This window comes from Pinus tabuliformis, chromosome Q, assembly GCF_031772625.1.
Source record: "Pinus tabuliformis cultivar Carrire ecotype Pingquan chromosome Q, CPIR1, whole genome shotgun sequence".
NCBI classification, from domain to species: Eukaryota; Viridiplantae; Streptophyta; class Pinopsida; order Pinales; family Pinaceae; genus Pinus; species Pinus tabuliformis.
The window spans coordinates 115,514,540-115,536,822 of NC_142296.1; the positions used below are offsets into that span (position 1 = coordinate 115,514,540).

Consider the following 22,283-nt stretch of genomic DNA (forward strand, 5'->3'; position numbering starts at 1 on the left):
TGAGAGACAGTGAAGGTTTTTTGGAACTGCATTTGAAATGTTCTTGATGTAATCCTTCAGGAAGAGGAAGAAGTTTATAACTGGCAGTATTTATTAATGAATAGAAATCTTTTTATGTGTGTGAAAAACTCTGTTCTTCTTCAGCAAACAAATTTTTGATCCTGTTGTTAAAACAGAGCATTTTCTCTGTTCTGTTCAAGATATTTTGTTTTGCAATTAAAAAGAAAATTCCCAACAATTCTTAGTTTAATATTTCTTTGTAGGGTTTCCTGGTTTCTTGACAATGGAGCTCTGGTCGAATTTGGGGTCGATCATGGCTTCCTTGATATTCATATGGACCATGGCTAGGGAATATGTTCCCCCATAATTTTATGATTTGTTTTCAAAGTGGACGCACAGGGTCATAGCGATAATGTCTCCTTACATCTCAGTTATGATAGAGGAGAATGATAGGATGAATGTAAGCGAAGTTTACGAGGCAGTGCAGACTTACCTAAGTGTAAGTTCGTCTTCGGCCGCAAAGAGATTAAAATTGAAGAAGCCGCAAAGAGATTAAAATTGAAGAAGCCGAAGAATAACAGGGAATTTGCGTTCAGTATGGACAGAAACGAGAAAATCGCAGATGCATATGAGGGTATCAATGTGTGGTGGGTGTTCCACAGTAGAGAGATGAAACAGACGGTCTTATTCTCGTGGGACACAAACACCGAGGAGAAACACTGTTACGAGTTAACATTCAACAAGAAACATAAGAAAAAGATATTCGATGAGTATCTTCCTTACGTCATGGAAGAAGCAAAAACACTGGAGATTAGAAGTCGGTACCAGAAGATTCACACGAATAAATCTGATTCCTAGGACTATGAATTCCGGAATAGGGTGTGGATGCCTGTTGTGTTCGATCATCCTTCGGCTTTCGAAACTTTGGCTCTGGAAGCAGAGGTGAAGCAGGAGATCGTGGAAGACCTCAAGAGATTCATGAGGGGAGAGAAATATTACAGACAAGTTGGGCGGGCATGGAAGCGGGGTTATTTTCTCTACGACCCCCCTGGAATGGGCAAGTCCAGTTTGATTGGGCCGCCATGGCTAACTTTCTCGAGTACGACATCTACGACCTGGAGCTGACCCAAGTGAAGAACAACACATAACTCAGAAAGCTTCTCATCTCCACCACAAATAAATCCATCATCGTAATAGAAGATATAGACTGTTCTCTCGATCTCTCAGACCGCAAGAAGAAGAAGAAGCAACAACAAAAAGAGAAGTCGTCTGATTCCGGGAAGCCCAAGGAGGGCGAAGAGGACAACAACAGCAAAGTGACCCTTTCCGGAGTTTTGAACTTCACGGACGGTTTGTGGTCGTGTTTCGGAAGCGAGAGATTGTTCGTCTTCACCACAAAATACATCGACAGGCTCAACCTGACGCTTCTCTGATCTGGTCAAATGGACAAACACATTCTGCTCTCATCCTGCACTTTTGGAGCATTCAAGATTCTCACCAGCAATTATCTCTCCATTGCAGACCATGAGCTCTTTCCTGACATTCAAGATGTGATGGAGGCTTCTCAGATGACACCTGCAAATGTAGCTGAACATCTAATGAAGATGGCTAACCATCCCACCACTGCACTCGAAAACCTAATTAAAGCTCTTCGCGAGGCTAAAGAAAGAGCAACTATTGCCGCTTTGAAGGGTATGTTAGAAGAAAATGCTTCTGGGAAGGAAGGCCAGTTATGATATCAACGAACATTCAGTTAGGTTATCTGCAGCAGAACACAATTATTCAGAAGATGTTATACATATATTATATCAGAATAATGGTGAGAAGTAGCAACGTAGAAGAATAAGATTTAGTAATTGACTATTAATAATGATGTCACATGCTATATCATACCTATGACGGGTGCAATGTGATGTTATATTTTATGAGTTTGGAGGTTCAATATGTTTATGTGATGTGTGAGATTGTATACGTTGAACTGTGTGAGAACAATAGAGATATTTTATCGTTCCATACTTATCACATTTATGTAGCAATAAATTCGTCAATTTCTTTCAAGTCTCGTACGTTCCCACATTGAAAAATATGTGCATCCAAAAGTGGTAGTCTCAGTGGATTCAAATTTGTTAAGAAAATTATGGAACTTTTAATGAGATTTTGATAAAATTTGGTAGCAATTTTTGTAGAGAAATTTATGGAAATTTTGGTGAGTTTTTGATAAAATTTAGTAGGAATTTTTGTAAATCTAGATTATAAAAGTTAAATTTCTAAATTTTAAATATTATAGAGATTTTTAATAATACTGAATCTATTTCTATCATTAGAAACACATTCAAATATTCCTACTAACAGGCTAATCTTCCCCAAGATTTCACATCGACGGGAAGGTTTAGCACCTCGATGTCAGCTCTTCGCCACTTGGGGCGGTAGTACATTCCAAGGGTTGGGTTGTTCGCCCATTAAAGCGGTACATGAGCTGGGTTCAGAACGTCATGAGACAGTCCGGTCCATATCCGATGCAAGCGTTAGAGCATTGAGAGGACCTTTCCCTAGTACGAGAGGACCGGGAAGGACGCACCTCTGGTGTACCAGTGATCGTGCCCATGGTAGATGCTAGGTAGCCAAGTGCCGAGCGGATAACTACTTAAAGCAGATAAGTAGAAAGCCCACTCCAAGATGAGTGCTCTCCTATTCTTACTTCCCTAAGAGACCCTAGTCGTGAACACGGCTGGGACAACGAAGGGTTCTCTGTCCTTGCAGGGGATGGAGCGACAAAAGTATTGAGAATCCAAGATAAAAATAACTATCGCAACAAATTTACCACCAGACAGTTGAAAAAGGAAAATTGAAAAAGGTCATGTTAAATTTAATACATTATTACATTATATTGTCCCGTTAGATTTTACGAAATAAAATAATAAAATTAAAAGCTAACATGGAATTTTATTAGAGTATAAGTAATTAATATGTATATATATGTAGCGATGACTTCGCTTGATTTAGAACCATGCTCCCAAAGTATATAGAACTAGCCTAGATACTGTGTTTCAATTTCGTAAGTTAACATAGCTTCATGTTAGAAAAATTTATGATTAAAAGTGTTGTCGTGTTATTTTATAATTATATATTTAGAATAATGAAGTGTTAAAGTGACTTAAATTTATCATTGTGATTTTCCTGAAAATGTTTTCAAATAATGAAGTTATATTTATTTTATGATTTTTAAATTTTTACAGTAAAGATTTAGATATATTATAAGATTTTTGTATATGAAAAATGTAAATATTTACAATTATATATAATATTTAAATATTGATTTTGGAAGGCTTTAATTAAGAAGTTAATACAATGTTTAAAACAATATATTGAATTTCTTTTTTTTGTGTGACTAAAGGAATGGACAATTACAAGGTTTTGAATTGGTGACCATTATATAAGGATTGACTTAAGAGTGTACCCATTCACCAAGTGCTCTATGTCTCACTGGTGACACATCTAACTTTTATCATTAATCAACTTCATCATTTACAATACAATCCACAACCCTAATTTGTTGACCTAAACTCATTCCTTAATTAGAATTACATTAATGGCCGAGAAAACCATTGGCAAAAATACATTGAAAAAATGAAAAAAAAAACAAAAACTACCCAAATATTTTTCTCATTGGTTATCTCTCAAACCCCCAAATAGTGTTAAAAATAATCTCTCTTTTTAACAAAAATAACTTTATTTTATTAAAAAAAGAGACGCAGAGAAAGAAGAGTGTTATTACACCATATTAAAGAAATAAGAGAAATTTTATTTTGGCAATACCGGATATTTTTTATGGCTTATACAAGTAATTTGACACACACGCAAGTACTAGTACTACATGTTGACAAGCACTATGATTTTTGGTCCATAAAGATTATGAGCATTTTTTAGGAGTAAGGATGATTGATCAATGACTCTCTCCCTTCGATACAATTGTCTGTAGCATTTCTCTTGACTTCATTATAGCTTATATTGAATTATGTCAACCTAAAATCTTCCATACCAAGCTCTTAAGACTTTGAAATTCACACATGATTCATTGAGGGACTCACATTACATAATATTTTGTTCAAATATCTTGGTGATGTGCCATTTTCATAGAAGGGGTTATCAAAAGATACTCCATGGATTGACCTTTTAAATCATTTTGGAACCTATAAAATACTATAATTTTTTTGTAACCAATGATGAGATCATAGAAGAAGAGAGATGTATGGAGTTTCTTCTTCTAAGACATATCAAACAAATTTTAGATAGTTCTTATAAAATAGATTTTAAAATGATACATCAAATAATTTTCATTTTTCTTTTTACATGTTGAGGAGTGGTGACTAGACAAAGTTTTAATAATAACATTTTCATTTGGTAGTTGATTGAAGTTCTTCCAATATATATTAATGTATATTTATAGGTATATCTCTAATATATAAATAATTTTAAAATATTTTAAACTAATATGTCAAATTGACTAAGGAACGCTTTCATAGAAGAGCTATTTTGTATTTCCATCTTGGAGTCACCAATAGTAACTCATTTTGGCACATTTTTTTCAAGTGATATCTTATTAACATGATTATGAATTTTGGAAACTTGATTCATGTACATATCCCCATTAAAAATAGTCTTTAAAAACATAAAAATGATTTGTCAAATAGGCTAATAAATAGTCTAGTAGGTAGAGTGTTAATAGTGCAAATTTTAGGATAGAAATTCACTAGTTTGGACACAAGTTTTTCATATGATAATAAGATGGTGATTCAAGATGGACAAAAACTAGATTAAAAGCAATATATGCTTTTTTCTTTTTCTCTTTCTTGAGAAAAAAATGAAATTTTTATTAAAACAAGGAATATTTGCCTTATAATCCGTCTTTAAAATTCATTTATTTAGTCTCTCAAAATACAATTGTCCTAGCTATGTTTTTATTAAATTCATCAATTTAACTTGATACCTGAATTTGAGAAAAAATATACTCCTCCTAAAATTTGGTCTAGGTATGTGATATTTTATTGTGGGTCTACAATCCCTAGTGTAATTCTTTGCTAGATTAGAAATATAAAATAACTAATTCCTATATTTTGTAAAATGACCTACATAAAATCTCTAGGAAATACAACTTCAAAACAAAATTTATAGGTGATTTGTAGCAACTAGTTGCGTGTCTAATAAGATAAATGTATTTATTAAAGTATAATTTTGTTATTTTAGATTATTTATGGGTGTTCTTATCCAATGTAGGTAGTATTGTATTGTACCAAAAATATCATTGACCCATATCACCAATTGTAAGATATTAATAAATCATTGTAAGCTCATTTTTATGTGCATGCTCAAACTTAGGAATTGTCATTTGTAAAGCTTTAGGAAATCTTCCAATTTTCATGGTTCATCAACACAACACATAACATACCTTCTTGAAATTGAATAAAATGACTTCCTTGTGTATCCTATTAAAGTGGAATCCTCATTCACCTGTGTTTTCTTTCTTTTACCAATTTTCCCGAAATGAGGTTAGTACTCTGGGTGCCTCTTACTACACCATCAAAATATTATGTATTTCTAAATTAACTCATGCATCTATGTAAATGAATACCACTATGTATGAGATCCCATAGAGAGGGTAATCAACATCTCCTCTTTGCTCATCCCCATACCACGTCTTGTCTAAATCCTAGTGCAAGTAGAACTTATTTTTGCCTTTGGCACCAACACCAAATGATGGTATGTTTAATTAGCTCATTATTTAACAACAATACTAACCAAATAGATTATCCACTAAGTTTTCAACCCTGAATCCAAATGCTTGCAAGATGTTATGCATTATATGTGCATACTCTAGGTTCCTCATGTACTATTAATTTTTTATCATGCTCTTAATGAATTGGAAATTCATACCTATAGAATCAAACATGCTTGGACTGAAACACACTTTGATAGACCATATAAAGACTAATTATTATTGGTAATAAAATAAAATGATTAAGTTGTGGAATTCAAACAAACATGGATAAAAGCATAATTGAAAAAATAATATGTTCCTTGGAGTGAATTCCATGTCCTAGAATATGGAATTAATTCTAAACTATAATAGCATAAACCGAATCAAACCATACATTATACTTAAAACTATTAAATTATTATTTACATTAGAAGAAGATCTCATGAAATTTTGTACCATGTCATGATAATTTGAATTATTTTCCGCTAAACATTCTCTACATAGAATAGATATTTTACTCTCTTTTGTACATGAAATTGCATGAAATAGAAATAAAAAACACCTCTATATAAATTCACTTAATGTTGAAATATTCTCAAGTGGTTACAACAACACATAAGTAAACTCATAAATAGCTTCAAGATTTTGCATCTAACATGGTTGTCGATGATGGTCCTAAATCCATGACATAATTAATTATTAGAATATAAAATAAAATAAATTCAAATTATTAATTAAATTGGATCTACAACCCATGGATCTATAGCATGTGGATATGTAGCCCATAGATTGGTTGAAACCCATAGATTGCATGCAAGTAGATTTGTAGAAAATTGTTTGTAGCAATCACATATATCTATATTAAATAGTTTTATAGAAAATGGATTTGTAACAATATGTAAGCTAATCCTTTATTCAAATATAAATACAAATCGACACATTCATAATATTTTATCAAAAAATGAATTGAGATACTAAAGAATACAATAGAGAAAACACCTTGATCTTAGATCCAACTTTTGAACCTTAAAAGGAAATAATGCAAGGTTATTGGTAAGAAAAACATGTTTATAAATAAGGGAAAGATGGTGAAAAAATATGGTAAAATTGTGATGCATCAATCACCATAGATATTCAAGTGCTAAATCTATTAATAAATTGGTGCATTTTTATGAGCTATCTATATATAAATTCACATGGCGTTGAAATATTCTCAAGTGGTTACAACAACACATAAGTAAACTCATAAATAGTTTCAAGATTCTACATCTAACATGGTTGTCGATGTTGGTCATAGATCCATGACATAATTAATTATTATAATATAAAATAAATATAAAATCATATTATTAATTAAAGTGGATCTACAACCCATGGATCTGTAGCATGCAAATATGTAGCCTGTAGATTGGTTGCAACCCATAGATTGTTTGCAAGTAGATTAGTAGAAAATTGTTTGTAGCAATCAAATTTATCTATATTAAATAGTTCTATAGAAAATGGATTTGTAACAATATGTAAGTTAATCCTTTATTCAAATATAAACACAAATCCACACATTCATAATATTTAATTAAAAAATGAATTGAGATACTAAAGAATGCAATAGAGAAAAGACCTTGATCTTAGATCCAACTTTTGAACCTTAAAAAGAAATACTACAAGTTTATTGGTAAGCAAAACATGTTTATAAATAAGGGAAAGATGGTGGAAAAAATGGTAAAATTATGACGCATCAATCACCATAGATATTCAGGTATTAAATCTATTAATCAATTGGTGCATTTTCATGAGCTACTTATATGTAAATTCACTTGATGTTGAAATATTCTCAAGTGGTTACAACAACACATAAGTAAACTTATAAATAGTTTCAAGATTCTACATCTAACATGGTTGTAAATGATGGTCCTACATCCACGACATAATTAATTATTATAATATAAAATAAAAATAAATTTAGAATATTAATTAAAGTGGATCTACAACCCATAGATCTATAACATGTAGATATGTAGCCCATAGACTGGTTGCAACCCATAAATTGCATACAAGTAGATTTGTAGAAAATTGTTTCTAGAAATCAAATATATCTATAGTAAATAGTTCTATAGAAAACGGATTTGTAACAATATGTAAGTTAATACTTTATTCAAATATAAATACAAATATGCACTTTCATAATATTTAATTAAAAAATGAATTGAGATACTAAAGAATGCAATAGAGAAAACACTTTGATCTTAGATCCAACTTTTGAACCTTAAAAAGAAATGATACAAGGTTATTGGTGAGAAAAACATGTTTATAAATAAGGGAATTAGGTCAACCTGACCTTGAGTTCCGCCACCTAATTTCTTGGAAGGGAATTAGGAGATTTATTAGTTTCGTAGAGCCACCAAAAGATGTGATAGGATATGTATTCTGCATCTATTTATTGTACCTTTTTTCTTACATAGGAATAAAGTCTTTTCTAACCACGTTAAATTGTGATTTGATTTAAGTTAAAGATTAAATATCTATAGATATTATATGAATGTATGATGAAACAGTGAGTGGATATTAATAATTTATTAAAATGGTTGCTTAATTTCAAAAGCCAATTTTAATTTTAATAATTTAAAATTAAAATTTTCAAATTATATTAACAAAAATTAAATTAATAATTTAATTATTATAAATATTTTTATAATAATCAACATGGTTTTGTTCATTTTTTCTCCACTCATCCTTTTCTATTGCATCTTATACTCTGGAAAATTATAATATTTATGGATTGATTTTTTTAAGAAATATAAAATATGTACCAAGTGTATGGGATAATGTTTTGTTATTTTTTTTATTCAGTTTTATTTTTTACTTTTTACCAAGGAAATGTTGGTATGTTGTGATAAGGTTTTAAGAGTAAATAACTCCTAGATAGAGTCTATACTGATTTTACTTTAAAGAGAAGTATAATAAACCTTAAAAGAAATGATATTATTATCTAAAGTGTTAATAAATAATATTCAAGTTATCTATTTTTACTTTCAATTTATTTTTAAATTTAGTTGAAAATTATATTTAAAAGTTAGAATTTCACTTGTCTCGAATATGTTGACGTGTTTGGAAGAAGGGTGGGGGGTTGTTGGAGGGGTGGCAAGATGCAACTACCCCACCTAGCGCATTGGTTGGGGAGCATGGCATCCCACCTCTAGGGAGTCTTAATAGCACACACTCGAGATTTCAATATGCAAAACATGGCACAAGTGAATTATCCTTGGGAGGAGGTAAATAAGCTTGTCAAGAAGCCTAAGTACATGATGGACATTATTTTGTGTGCTTAAAATATGAGGGAGAACACATAGAATGTACTTCAAGTGATTTATAAGAGAATATATGCCTAGTTTCCATCATTAAGAGGTTGGTTGTGAGAAGAAAAATCAAATTCATGGCTTCTAAAATATGGCACAATGAGGAGGTCTCGTAGTCAAGCGAGTGTAGCATAAAAGCTGCAAGATTATATTTTTTATGGAGGGGGAAATTGGCAAACCACCCAGAACAAAGAGAGTCGAAGTGAGTCAGGATCAAACACATTACCAAAGACAAATACCTCTGAGGTTGGCTTATCTCTCTAGGGAGTGAAGCAAGTGACATCGAGTATTGGAAATCTTGGTAACTTTCCACTATAGAATTGGTCATTAGAAAAGTCTCTAAAGTTTGATCTAGAGCAAAATTCAGTGCTCCAACTTTATATAAGCACACAACAAATTTTGGCTTTTCTCATAAATTTTTGCTTTAGATTTGTTATTTTGTAGTTCCGTCTTTGGAATGGTAGTATCCTTTGTTTATTAATTTGGAAAATTGAGGTGGTAGTTATTTCCACTGCAAAGTAGAATCATTGTTGTGTTGAGCTAGATATTTTGGAGGCAAATTGGGAGTGGCTCGCTCAACGTTGTGCCTTCTATTGGGCTCGAGAGGGTCTGAGTCTCCACCTAGAAGGGAAAAATCCATTTCCATCTTCGTTTTGGTTTTCCATGTCTGGTTCCTCGGTGAGGAGGTGGATGTGTGTAGGAAGCATGTCAGCAAAATGAGGTGGTGGGAGATTGATGTGTTGTCATGGAAGAGGTGGGGATTAACCAATGGAGACCTCATTTCCATCCTAATACAGGTTGATGTTTTTCTCTAAGTGGCCACCCCCTTGTGCCTACTGGTTGGGATTGGTTGTGGTGACCAAAAGTGCTTCGAGGTTGGCTGAATGGGGAGAAGACAATACGTGTAAGGAGTTTCCTATTCTTCTAGGGGCCAAGCAGTGTCCAATACTACATCAGTTGCATGTGGGACAATCATGAAACATCAACATGACCAGTGTTGGGTTGTGTTATATTCTTTCCATGACTAGCCCACGTAGTTAACCAGGGGGCTAGAAGTGGTCGGAGCCCCCACTTTGTTGTGTTGATTGTGTAGCGGGGGGAGTCACAGGGGGTTTGAGGGGTGCAAGTAACCCCACTCTATGGGGTTTCGGGCAGCACCTCGGAAAGTTTTGGTTTTGGACCCTATGTTAGGTTGGGCGGACCTACCTATGGTTTTGTGCATGAATTTTCGCACATGGTTTTGGACACGATGGTTTTCGGTCCATGGTATTGGATGCTTCGACATGTATAAAAATGTATTGTAACATTGAAAGTAACATAATGAAAAATCAAGCTGGTAGTCCCAGTTTTGGGATCCAGGGGAAAATCTTTGTGTATATGTGTTTTATGTGTTATGCTCTCGCATTGTTTATTTTCTGTGTTTTAGAATTCGTATGCAGGTAATTTCTGTACAGGGTTAAAACCTACATTTGGTATCGGAGCTGCTTTGGCTTCAAGGGGACGCCTTTGTTGCTGAGGGGTTTCTCTCGGGCCTGTGGTAGACCCTGTTCAGTGGGAGATCTGCGTGATCGATTTTGGTGGTAAACAAGATGGCAAGAAGTGGAAAGATAAAGATCGAGAAATTTAATGGTCAGAGTTTTGAGTTATGGAACTCAAGATGGAGGATCTGTTGGTGGATAAATATTAGTGGATCGTGGTAGATCCAGATACTAAACCAACGGGAGTATCTGATCAAGAATGGAAGAAGTTGGATCGAAAGGCAAAGAGCACAATACGATTGTGTGTCTCAGATTCAGTATTGCTGAATGCATCAGGGGAAGGTACGACGAAGTCTTTGTGGGACAAGTTAGGGAAATCTAAGTCTCTGGTGAATAAATTGTTCCTGCGGAAAAAGCTATATAACCTAAGGATGAAAGATGGAGACTCGGTGACAGAGCATCTAAACACATTTAATACTGTGGTAAGTCAGTTATAATATGTTGATATTAAAATTTTAGATGAAGATAAGTACATCAGTTTGTTGTGTTCTTTACCAGATTCGTGGGATAGTCTGGTTATTGTAATAGGTAGCAATGCAACTACCCTGCAGTTTGATGAAATAGTCTCATCCTTGCTGAGGGAGGAAATGAGACGGAAGAATATGGAGAGCCAGAATGGTGATGCCTTGTCTGTACGAGGACGGTCCCAGAATGGAAACAAAAGTAATTCATCGAGTGGGAGGTATAAATCTAGAGGGAGATCTAAATCTCCAGGAAAACCTGTAAAGGTTGTGTGCTGGAAATGTGGAAAGGAAGGGCACTACAAAAGGGATTGTAAATCTAAAGCTCCTGATAAAGGAAAGGGATTTAATAGTGCTCCTTCTGCAGAGGCGAAAACCACCTTAGATGAAGGTGGGGATGTGTACTTGGCTTCTTCAAGTACACATGTAGATCATGAGGCATGGTTGATTGACTCAAGTGCATCCTTTCACTTCACTCCGCATAGAGAGTGGTTCTACGAGTATGAGAAATATGATGGTGGTGATGTGTTCTTCGGGGATGATAGGAAGGCTAGAATCGTTGGTCGCAGAAAAGTAAAGTTGAAGTTGAAAGGTGGAAGAGTTAGAACACTTCTGGGTGTTCTGTATATTCCTGCATTAGCCAGAAATCTGATTTATGTAAGCAAGATGGATGATGTAGGTGTAAAAATAGTGTTCAAGAAGGATACCTACAAGATGGTTCGGGGAGCACTAGTATTGATGCAGGGAGTTTGAATTGGAACTCTGTACAAGCTGCAAGGTAGCACTGTTGTTGATGGGTGCAACAGCTCTGTGGTTCTTGAAAGTGGAGCAGAAAATCTAGTGGTCTCTGGAGAGAAGACCATGTTGTGGCATCAAAGGCTTGGACATATTGGAGAGAAGGGCCTTCGAATACTTCATGGTAAACGTATGGTAGAAGGTATGAGTAATAGCACTCTGGATTTTGATTTTTATGAAAATTGTGTATATGGGAACCAGAATTGGGTGAGTTTCCCCTCTGGTGGTAAGAGGGCAAAACAAATATTAGAGCTTTTGCACACTGATGTGTTTGGACCTGTGAAGGTTCCATCACTGGGTAAGTCTGTGTACTATGTATCATTTATAGATGACTTCTCAAGGAATACACGTACATATTTCTTTAAGAAGAAATCTGAAGTCTTTGACACGTTTAAAGAATTTAAGGTTCTAGTGGAAAACCAGACAGAGAAGAAGATAAAGGTGCTAAGGGCAGATAATGGTGGAGAGTTTTGCAGTAAGGAATTTGAAAAATTCTGTAAGAAGTGTGGTATAGCACGACATAAGACTACTCCATATACACCTCCACAAAATTTAGTTGCAGAAAGAATGAACAAGACATTGATGGAAAGGGCAAAAAGCATGCTTAGTGTAGTTGGGTTAGGATAGGAATTCTAGGTAGAGGTAGTGGAGACAGCATGTTACTTGGTCAACAGATCACCTTCATTAGCATTGGAGAATAAGACTCTACAAGAGGTACAGACTAGTAAGAAACCCTCTCTTTCACATCTGAGAGTATTTGGATGTGATGCATATGTACATGTTCCAAAGGAGAAATGAACCAAGTTGGATAGTAAATCTAAAAAGTGCATCTTTATTGGGTATAAGGATGGTTTAAAGGGTTATAAGCTTTGGAACCCAGTAACAAGGAAGGTTGTGTACAATCGAGATGTGGTATTCAGAGAGGTGAAAGATGTTATTAAACATGAAGTCCAACAAAAGGAACCTAAGAAGATAGAGTTTGAGCTAAAGGAAGATGAATTAGACTCTACAACAGAGGAGGAATCAGAAGATGAAGAGCCACAAACTCTAGGTGTGAGAAGATAAATTCGAGAAAGAAGGCAGCCATAAAGGTATAGTCCATCTGCTTTCTGTTCAAATTTTTCTTTATCTATTACTGATGATGATCCTAGAACTATGAAAGAAGCAGTAGATTCAGAGGATGGAAAACTCTGGAAAGAGGCCATGGTTGATGAAATGACATCTTTGCACAAAAATGAGGCTTGGGATCTGGTGGAGTTACCGACTGAAAGGAAACCCATTGGCAGCAAATGGGTGTTCAAGAAGAAGATAAATGCAGAAGGAAAGGTGGAGAAATACAAAGCTTAGTTGGTAGCAAAAGGTTATTCCCAGATTTGGTGATATTTTTTCTTCTGTTGCTAAGGTAGCCTCTATTAGATTACTTTTAACTATTGCTGCTGCTTTTGATTTTGAGGTAGAACAGATGGATGTGAAGATACCATTTCTTCATGGGGATCTGGAAGAGGAGATCTACATGAAGCAACCTAAAGGCTTTGCGGTGAAGGGTAAGAAAGAACTAGTATGCAAGTTAAAGAAGTCTCTGTATGGATTAAAACAATCACCAAGGATGTGGTATCAGAAATTTGATACATTTATACAAGGACTTGGCTTCACCAGAAGCAAAGCAGATCACTGTGTGTATTTGAAATTAATTGGTGACCATGTTATTTCTCTTGTCTTATATGTGGATGATATGTTGCTGGTTGGAAATGACAAAGAAATTGTCCAGGATTTGAAGACCCAGTTGTCCTCCAAATTCGACATGAAAGATCTTGGTGATGCAAACTATATTTTGGGCATGGAAATTAAAAGAGATCGGGAAAAGAGGAAGCTCTGGTTAAACCAGAGGAAGTATGTCGAGACAATGTTGCAGAGGTTTAATATGTGGGATAGAAAACCGGTGAAGGTTCCTATTCCTGTAGGTGTAAAGTTATCAACTGAACAGAGTCCCAAGATACGAGAATAGGAAGACGATATGTCCCGTGTTCCATATGCAAGTGTAGTTGGTAGCTTGATGTATGCGATGGCCTGTACTAGACTAGACATTGCACATGCAGTGGGAGTATTGAGCAAGTTTATGTCGAAACCAGGGAAGGAGCATTGGACAGCAGTGAAGCGGGTTTTCAGGTATTTGCTTGGCACTAGTGATTATGGTTTGTGCTACCAAGGAAGACCAGGATTGGACAGAGTTTTGGATATCCTTGGCTTTGTTGATGCGGACTGGGCTGGAGATCTGGATCAAAGAAGATCTACAAGTGGGTATGTGTTTAACCTATTTGGAGGTGCAGTCAGTTGCATGAGTAAGAAACAATCTGTAGTGGCATTATCAACTATAGAGGCAGAATACATGGCAACCACTCATGCAAGCAAGGAAGCAGTTTGGTTGTAGAGATTGTGTTCAAGTATGGGGTTAGTACAGGGAGCTATAAGGATAGACTGTGACAACCAAAGTTCAATTTTCTTGGAAAATAACCCTGCTTACCATTCAAAGACAAAGCACATTGATGTTCAGTATCACTTTGTGAGGGATATGATAGAAGACAAAAAGGTGTTGTTGGTAAAGGTGGACACTTTGAAGAATACAGCAGATGCATTGACAAGATATTTGAGATTTGAGAAGTTTTCTTGGTGTAGAGAAACATTGGGCATTGCAGGGCTAGATAAATGACTAAGCTCTCTTGTGGCCCCCTGTGGAAAGAAAACAACAAGTGGGAGAATGTTGGGTTGTGTTATATTCTTTCCATGACTAGCCCACGTAGTTAACCGAGGGGGTTAGAAGGGGGGGCAGAGCCCCCCCTTCATTGTGTCAATAGCGTAGCGGGGGGAGTCATAGGGGGTTTGAGGGGTGCAGGTAACCCCACTCTATGGGGTCTGAGGCAGCGCCCTAGAAAATTTTGGTTTTGGACCCTATGTTAGGTTGGGTAGACCTACCTATGGTTTTGTGCATGATTTTTTGCACATAGTTTTGGACGCAATGGTTTTCAGTCCATGGTATTGGATGCTTCAGAATGTATAAATATGTATTGTAACATTGAAAGGAACATAATGAAAAATCAAGCTGGTAGTCCCATATTTGGGATCCAAAGGAAAATCTCTGTGTATATGTGTTTTATGTGTTATGCTCTCGTATTGTTTATTTTCTATGTTTTAGAATTTGTATGTAGGTAATTTCTGTATGGGGTTAAAATCTACAACCAGTTTAGATGAGGGGCCATTTATTACCAGGAGTGAGTCATGCATGGTAATTCCAGGATGCACCGACACGTAATAGGTTTTTCCTCATGTTATCATGAGCTCATTCTAGAGTAGGTACAAGTGGAAATTGTCGAGGTGGAAGTAGAGGCCTCATCCCACAGAGACTCCCTTTTTTATTCTGAGGCAATGCTAGACTAGACAAAATGGATTCTTAATATAGGATACATGAGAGGTAGAGCTAACCAATACATGCATATCATGGACTTGTACTAGAAAATGATTTTTTTCTTAGGAGAATGAATGAGTATCATAGGGACTCTCAGCTAGATATCATACATTTATTGGACCACCTACACACACATCTATGCTCCCTGGACCAGAGGATGGAACAAGTTGAGCACCACTTAGGCATTTCCCTAGATGTTGGATTTCCTCTAGAAGGCCCACCTAACCCCATTATGGCAGTAAGATCAGACTCAAAATCAATGTCTTGATGTTTCTCTTGTTTATGTTAGTTGTCTTTTGTTGTGATGTATCTTATGTACATAGTCAAACAGGCCAGTGTTTTAGTTACAACTGGGTCAGCTTTATATCAATAAGCTTTCAATTATCTATACCCTCTTTGAGGAGAATATTTTTTCGGCTATGGTCAGGTCTCCCATGTGAGAGATGGACCACGAAATTGTAATTTAGACTACATACTATTGTTTTTCAATTAATAAAATTTCACCTTAAAATAAATAATTTCAATTATTTGATGAAAATTATGTTTATGAAATTTTAGTATTAAAATTTTAATCAATTTAAAGTGATGCTATATTTTCAAACTTTTAGAAGAAAATAATCAAAACACATGAAACAAAATCAATTGGAAATGAGATAATTTAATTTTTCAAACTTTTAGAAGAAAATAATCAATTGGAAATGAGATAATTTAATCTCTCTCTCTCTCTCTCTCTCTCTCTCTCTCTCTCTCTCTCTCTCTCTCACTCACTCTCTCACTCTCTCTCTCTCTCTCTCTCTCTCTCTCTCTCTCTCTCTATATATATATATATATATATATATATATATATATATATATATAAAGTCTATGCTTAAGAACATAGCTATATATCAAAGAGTACATAATTGATAGCCATTGCTACTAAGAACTATAAAGAGGTAAGGTTTATTTGCTTGCCATAGTTTTCTAACAACAACATTTGCAAAATTACTTTTCCTAGTTACATAGATCCTTTAGGAAACATCTAGAATCTTAACACATTTGTAATATGTAAGCACTATTTGTGTGAGATAGGTATTCCTCTTTTCCCAGATTAGTGTCGTTGAGAGTATACATAAATACAATTAAGTCTAGAAGGTCATCATTGATAGGATTTATTGAATCTCTTGAAGACAACTAGCTAAGATGAAGCTAGATAACAAAAAATTGGAGATCGTTGAGCTACTGATGGAGGATATCAAGTTCATCTTCCATACTTTCCATTTTAACTCTATGCTCCACAAGAAGTTCCATAACCATAGTCAAAGTGGATTTTCGTCTATGATGAATTTGGATATGAAATAACACTTATTGCAAAATTGATCAATGTCCTCACCCCACTATGGGTGGAGGACTTTCCTTGAATCCTTCTGAGACATATTCCAACTTCTAAGACAAAAAGGAGAGGAAGGAAATCCAAAACTAATCCTAGATATAGCCTCTTAGCACAAACTTGGAAGAATGAAGCCAACTTTCCTATCCTTTGAGGCCAACTACCAACCATGATGTGATCATGGTAAACTATTGAGACTTCCCAAAATTATAAAGTGAGAACCCAATACCCAGAGAACAAATGAAAACTCAGTTGGTCTAAATACTTCACATACACACAAACTAAGTTGAAGAGAAAATACTTTTCCATATGAGATATCCTTCATTGTTGACAGGGGAAAGGAGACCTAAATAAACATTCATAGAGTGTGGCTTCTCTAGCAAAGATGTATAACCCGAGAGGTGTGAGACATAATTCAGAAAAGTACTTACATAGCAGCAATTCAAAATTAAAGACTCATGATTGGGGAATAGGAAGAACAAAAAGAATATGGAGAAACACCAAAGCCTTTGCTACCCAAGCTAGTACCAGGTTGACCAGTCTTGCAACCTCAAGACAATAACTTCCATCCTCCAACTGAGGAAATGACAATTGATATTGATTTTCATATCACCAAGAACCATAATAAAGTCATTAATCAATGCATGACAAGGAAGGAGTGACAAAGAAGAGTCAAACTTGTACATTCCCACAAGGGGAATTGAGGATGTGGCCACCCATTTCTCCCTTTCTCTCCTAAATAATTTCATTCACACCATATCATTATAATTAAATGTCACCTCATGTGCCCAGAGCTTGGCTTCCCACAACTCCAAATCATTTAACTTTTGCCAAAGGTTAGCTAAGATCATCATGTTTAGGTTACACAGAGGAACCTTGCACTACCACCTGCATGGATTCATTTCTACACCAATATTATTTTTATCCCATCCTTTGCAAAACTTAAAATTTCCATACACAAGCATGGACTTCAATGTAATATGGATAGCTTGTCTCAATATAATTTTCCTCACTACATTGGGAAGCACATGGAAACCTCCAAAAACAACAACTAACCTCCTCATTGTCATTGATTTTTTCTAATTTTCCTACAAAATACCTTTTTCTAGAGAGAGGCTTATTCATGGGATAGGGTGATAGCTTACCTTATCATTGATAAACAATGATCCCCTCTCCATACTAATTTCCTTGTTTTCCATTTGATCCTCATGTGATTATTGTGTCCCAAAATATAATTAGTTATTGGAAGGGCGCCCCAAACTCAAAGCAAAGCAAAAATACATTTGTAGCCTTGGGAAAAAAAGCCCCACTCCCCACCTATATGCACTTATAATCCATATATAGTAAAAACATATTATACTAATGTTACTAAAGTTGATCTTAGACTTCACCAAGATTACTCCAAAGAATTACCAATTCACAATGGTTTTTTTTTATTTATCAAGTAAGAGTAGGACCTTCTATTAAGCTAGCCAATTATACATAATTTACCTCTATGAGAGTTCAACAGTCAGTAGGTTAGCTAGAAACCAAACCACTCACCCAAAACCATGAGAAGCCTAAATAGGAAAAACTGGGGAGAAACCACCAAACAATTAGGGCAAAAGAACATCTGGTAGTGATGTCATGCACCAAAAGAACCCTTAACTCCTTGGAAGATGAGTCCACCGAACTGGGGCCACAAAAAGGCCATAAATGACCCACCGAGGGTCAACAAGAGGTTCCACCACAAACCACACTTGAAACTTCCAAACGAACTCGACTAAAATTATAAGCGTAGCACTCTAAACTTTTTCGGGTTTGACCAACTAACACAAACAAATCGCCATTGTTGATCACCCGACTTAGATCCAACGGCCTTCATGAATATCAGGAGGATGAGAAGCATGAGAGTTAACTGCCCGATGAGAGTGGTTTTCTCTCACCTCTCGCTGCAACGTGTCACACGAAGAGTGGAATCAGGGCCCAACCTTAAAAAATCGTAAACCATTCAGACCCCGCCTGGTATACCATTTGTGGTTTTGACACAGTTGTTTCATGGAAAAGCAAACACGTTCATTCGCCATGTGATATCCGTCAATCTAGTCCAACAGGTAGTTCTTGAGCCAATCTAGTCCACCCAAATTCTCTATCAAACACCAACTAAGCAAAATGAAAATGGATGGCGTACTATCCGAGTTATTCCTTTCAGCATTCAATCAAAAGTACTCCGAGCTTTGGAAGACAGTTAAGGGTTCACCATCCTCTCGCCTATCTCCTGAATCCTTTCGATCCATCCTGTTAGTCCATAGTTCCATATCTTGGGTAACCTGACATAGACAGTCCTCCCACAATTTTCCTGTAGGTAACGAATCCCAAGCATACCTAGAATCCCTGTCCCTATTGGTGACTCCTTCATTCACCAACTGATCCGCTAACATGTTAGCTTTCCTTTTCACATGAACAAATCTGACAGTTTTAAGGGTTTGCAGGTGGGAGTAGATATAGTGAAAAACCTGCAAAAGCTTCCAATGCTTCGACACCTTATCTGGAGAGGTTCCATTACAAATTTTCTTGGCTACTCTAATAATCAATTCGGAAACTGCTTCAATTATAACATTGTGTGAATTTGATTCCACCAGGATTTCCAAGCAATGCTCTAATGCCATGAGCTCAACCATGTTATTAGTGGCCTTCCCCAAGTGGCCATGGAAGATTTGCTTTATTTGCCCCTGATCATCTCTTATGGGACCCCCAAAGCCCACCAATCCTTGGGGTCCCTTAGATTCTCCAAATATATTAACTTTTAAGAAATCATAAGGAGGGGGCTTCGAAATGTTAACACATGTATTTATTAGGCTCACTTCCGTTATTATTCCCAAAGGTCTGATGGAATGGAGACCGAAGTGAAGTAAAATACACTCCTCTTGGGGTAGAGGAGGTTCTTTAGGAAGAGACCTCAATAAGCTTCTAACTGTGTCTTTGATCTTCCTTAGAATTTGATCAATTATGTGTTGGGGCTTGCTTGCTTTGTTTTTGAAAATCCAACTATTGCGCTCTTTCCAAACATTCCAGATGACAAAGCCTGGAACTAGAATCCGGACTTTATTAATAATCTCATTCCTTGATAAATTATTCCTCCAGTTCTTCAAAGAGTTGGATATGCTGAGACTATTCCTATCAGTTTGTCTAAAGATTGAGGCCACCCAGTCCCACACCTTGGAAGTGAAGGGACATAGGTTGAGAAAGTGTTCAATCATCTCCTCATGTGAGCCATAGAGGTAGCATTTGGAAGGTCCAATGAAGCCTTTCTTTAGGAGATTCTCCCAAGTTAAGATCTTCCTTTGATACACTAGCCAGATGAATAACTTTATTTTCGTCTAGTGGGGGTTTTGCCATAGTTTCTTCCAGACTTAATGAGGATTCACAAAGTTAAATCCTGTAACTTCCTGTTTAGCCTCTTTGAGGTTAAAGTTACCTTCAGCATTCTTTCCCCATCTTAATTGGTTAGGTGAGGAGGAAACCAGAATCCTTCTATGCTCCAGATCCTGGGTGAGAGCGTCTTCCTTGGCTGTCATAGGACTCTCATCACTGTATCTTATAACCTTGCAATTCCTCCATTTTCCATTGTTCCTTCCCTGGTCTCAGAAATATTTTAACAAAAACAGACCTTTGCTATCTGTGTCACTTTTGAGATCGCTAATTCATCCCTATAAGGTAAGGTTCCCTGCTCAAATTTTCCCAGGCAAGGTTCCAAATATGTAAGCCCCGGACTTTCCTGACACTCTAATGTGATCATTTTCTTGCCAATTCTTGGCATACTTTTGTTTCCAAAGCTTGGCCTAGGGGGCATTCGACTCCTTGATCCATCTCCACCAAAGCTTAGCTCCTGAAACTCTGCTGAGGGTCTCAGGATCATGAAGCTCCAAGCCACCATGGCTTTTGGGCTTGCAGAGCTTGTCCTAGGCTACTAAAGCCCACTTCTTTTTCTCTTCCCCTATGCCCCACAGAAAGTCCCTTTGTATACTTCTTATCTGCTTCTTAATGGAAAAGTGGAGCAGGAAGAGCTGAAAACATGAAAATGGGAATGACCTGCAAGACCGCGTGTGTGAGCACAAGGCGCCCTACCAAATTTAGTGACTTGCATGTCCATTTTCTGACCTTGTCTTGAAGTTTATTTAATATTTGCTCCCATACCTTATTTCTTAGAGGTTTTTCAATAAGAGGAATGCCAAGATATTTGGAAGGTAGTTGTTCCCTTTGAAATCCAAGAATTCTGGTAATGTTTCTCAGAATAGGAATATTAGTGTTAAAGAAAAAGACTTTGAACTTGTTGAGGCTTACCTTTGTGCCTGCTGCCATAGCAAAGTCATTTAATATGTTTTTGATTGCTCTAGCTTCCCTAACTATGGGTACGCCTTGCACATTGTATCATCTACAAATTGTTGATGAGTGTTTGTCGCTCCATCCGAGGTGAGTTTGATGCCCTAGATTCATCCTTCCACATTTTCCATTTTCATCGCTCTACCCAACCCTTCCATCATGAGGACAAAGAGGAATGGTGAGAGCGGATCTCCCTATTTGAGTCCTCTAGAGGGTGTGATGGTTCTTGATGGAGCTCCATTAAGCAATATGGAATAATTGTTCTTGGTGACTAATGCAATAACCCATCTTATCCAATTTTGTTCAAAGTCGTATGGTTTTAGAATTGATCTTATGTAAGACCAGCTTAGCTTGTCATAGGATTTTTCTAGTTCCAACTGAATGATCATACCTACTTGTTTGTTGCTTTTGAGAGAGTGTACCAACTCATGAGCTTGGATGATATTGTTGAGGATTTGTCTTCCTTCCACATGGCCTGTCTGCTCCTTCAAGATGAGAGAAGGTAGAAGGGGCTTGAGTCTATTGGCTATTACTTTGGAAATAATTTTATACACCACATTACATAAGGCTATAGGTTGAAAACCATTCAGATTCATTGCATTTTCTTATTTTGGGATCAGAGTTATGAAGGAAGCATTGAGAGCCTTCAGAACATTTTTGGACTTTCTTGAGTCTTCCACAACCTCAAGGATACCCTGTTTGACTATTTCCCAACAGGCTTTGAAGACGTCTACATTGAATCCATCCGGGCCTGGTGCTTTTCCGTTCTTCATTTCATTAATTACTTCACTGACCTCCTCTTCTGACACTGGCCTGTTAAGATTGTGATTGTCCTCTGTAGTGACCAGTTGAGGGATATACTGAGTGAAATGGTCAATGAACCTGGATCTATCCTCCAATGGCTCCTTTGCAATATTGAAGAAGTTTTTTACAAGGAAAAATTCCATATCATTGTGAGAGACAAGCTCAATCCCTTGAGAATCTTTGATCTTTGTGATTCTGTCATGAGCCTTGTGAGCCATAGTGGATTTGTGAAAGAACTTTGTATTTCTTTCTCCCTCTCTAATCCATTGTATCCTTGATTTTTTCCTCCAGAAAATTTCCTCTTGTAAGCATAAATCTTCCCATTCTTTTGCAAAGAGTCAGTTAGTTTTTGTTGCTCTTCGGTGAAGCCATCTGTGATGTTGATC

At 36.2% G+C, this 22,283-nt stretch overlaps 1 pseudogene; it reads left to right on the plus strand.

The window, feature by feature from the left end:
• The first annotated feature begins 283 nt into the window (after positions 1–283).
• Positions 284–1,736, plus strand: LOC149218500 (AAA-ATPase At3g28510-like; annotated as a pseudogene).
• Positions 1,737–22,283: the final 20,547 nt, after the last annotated feature.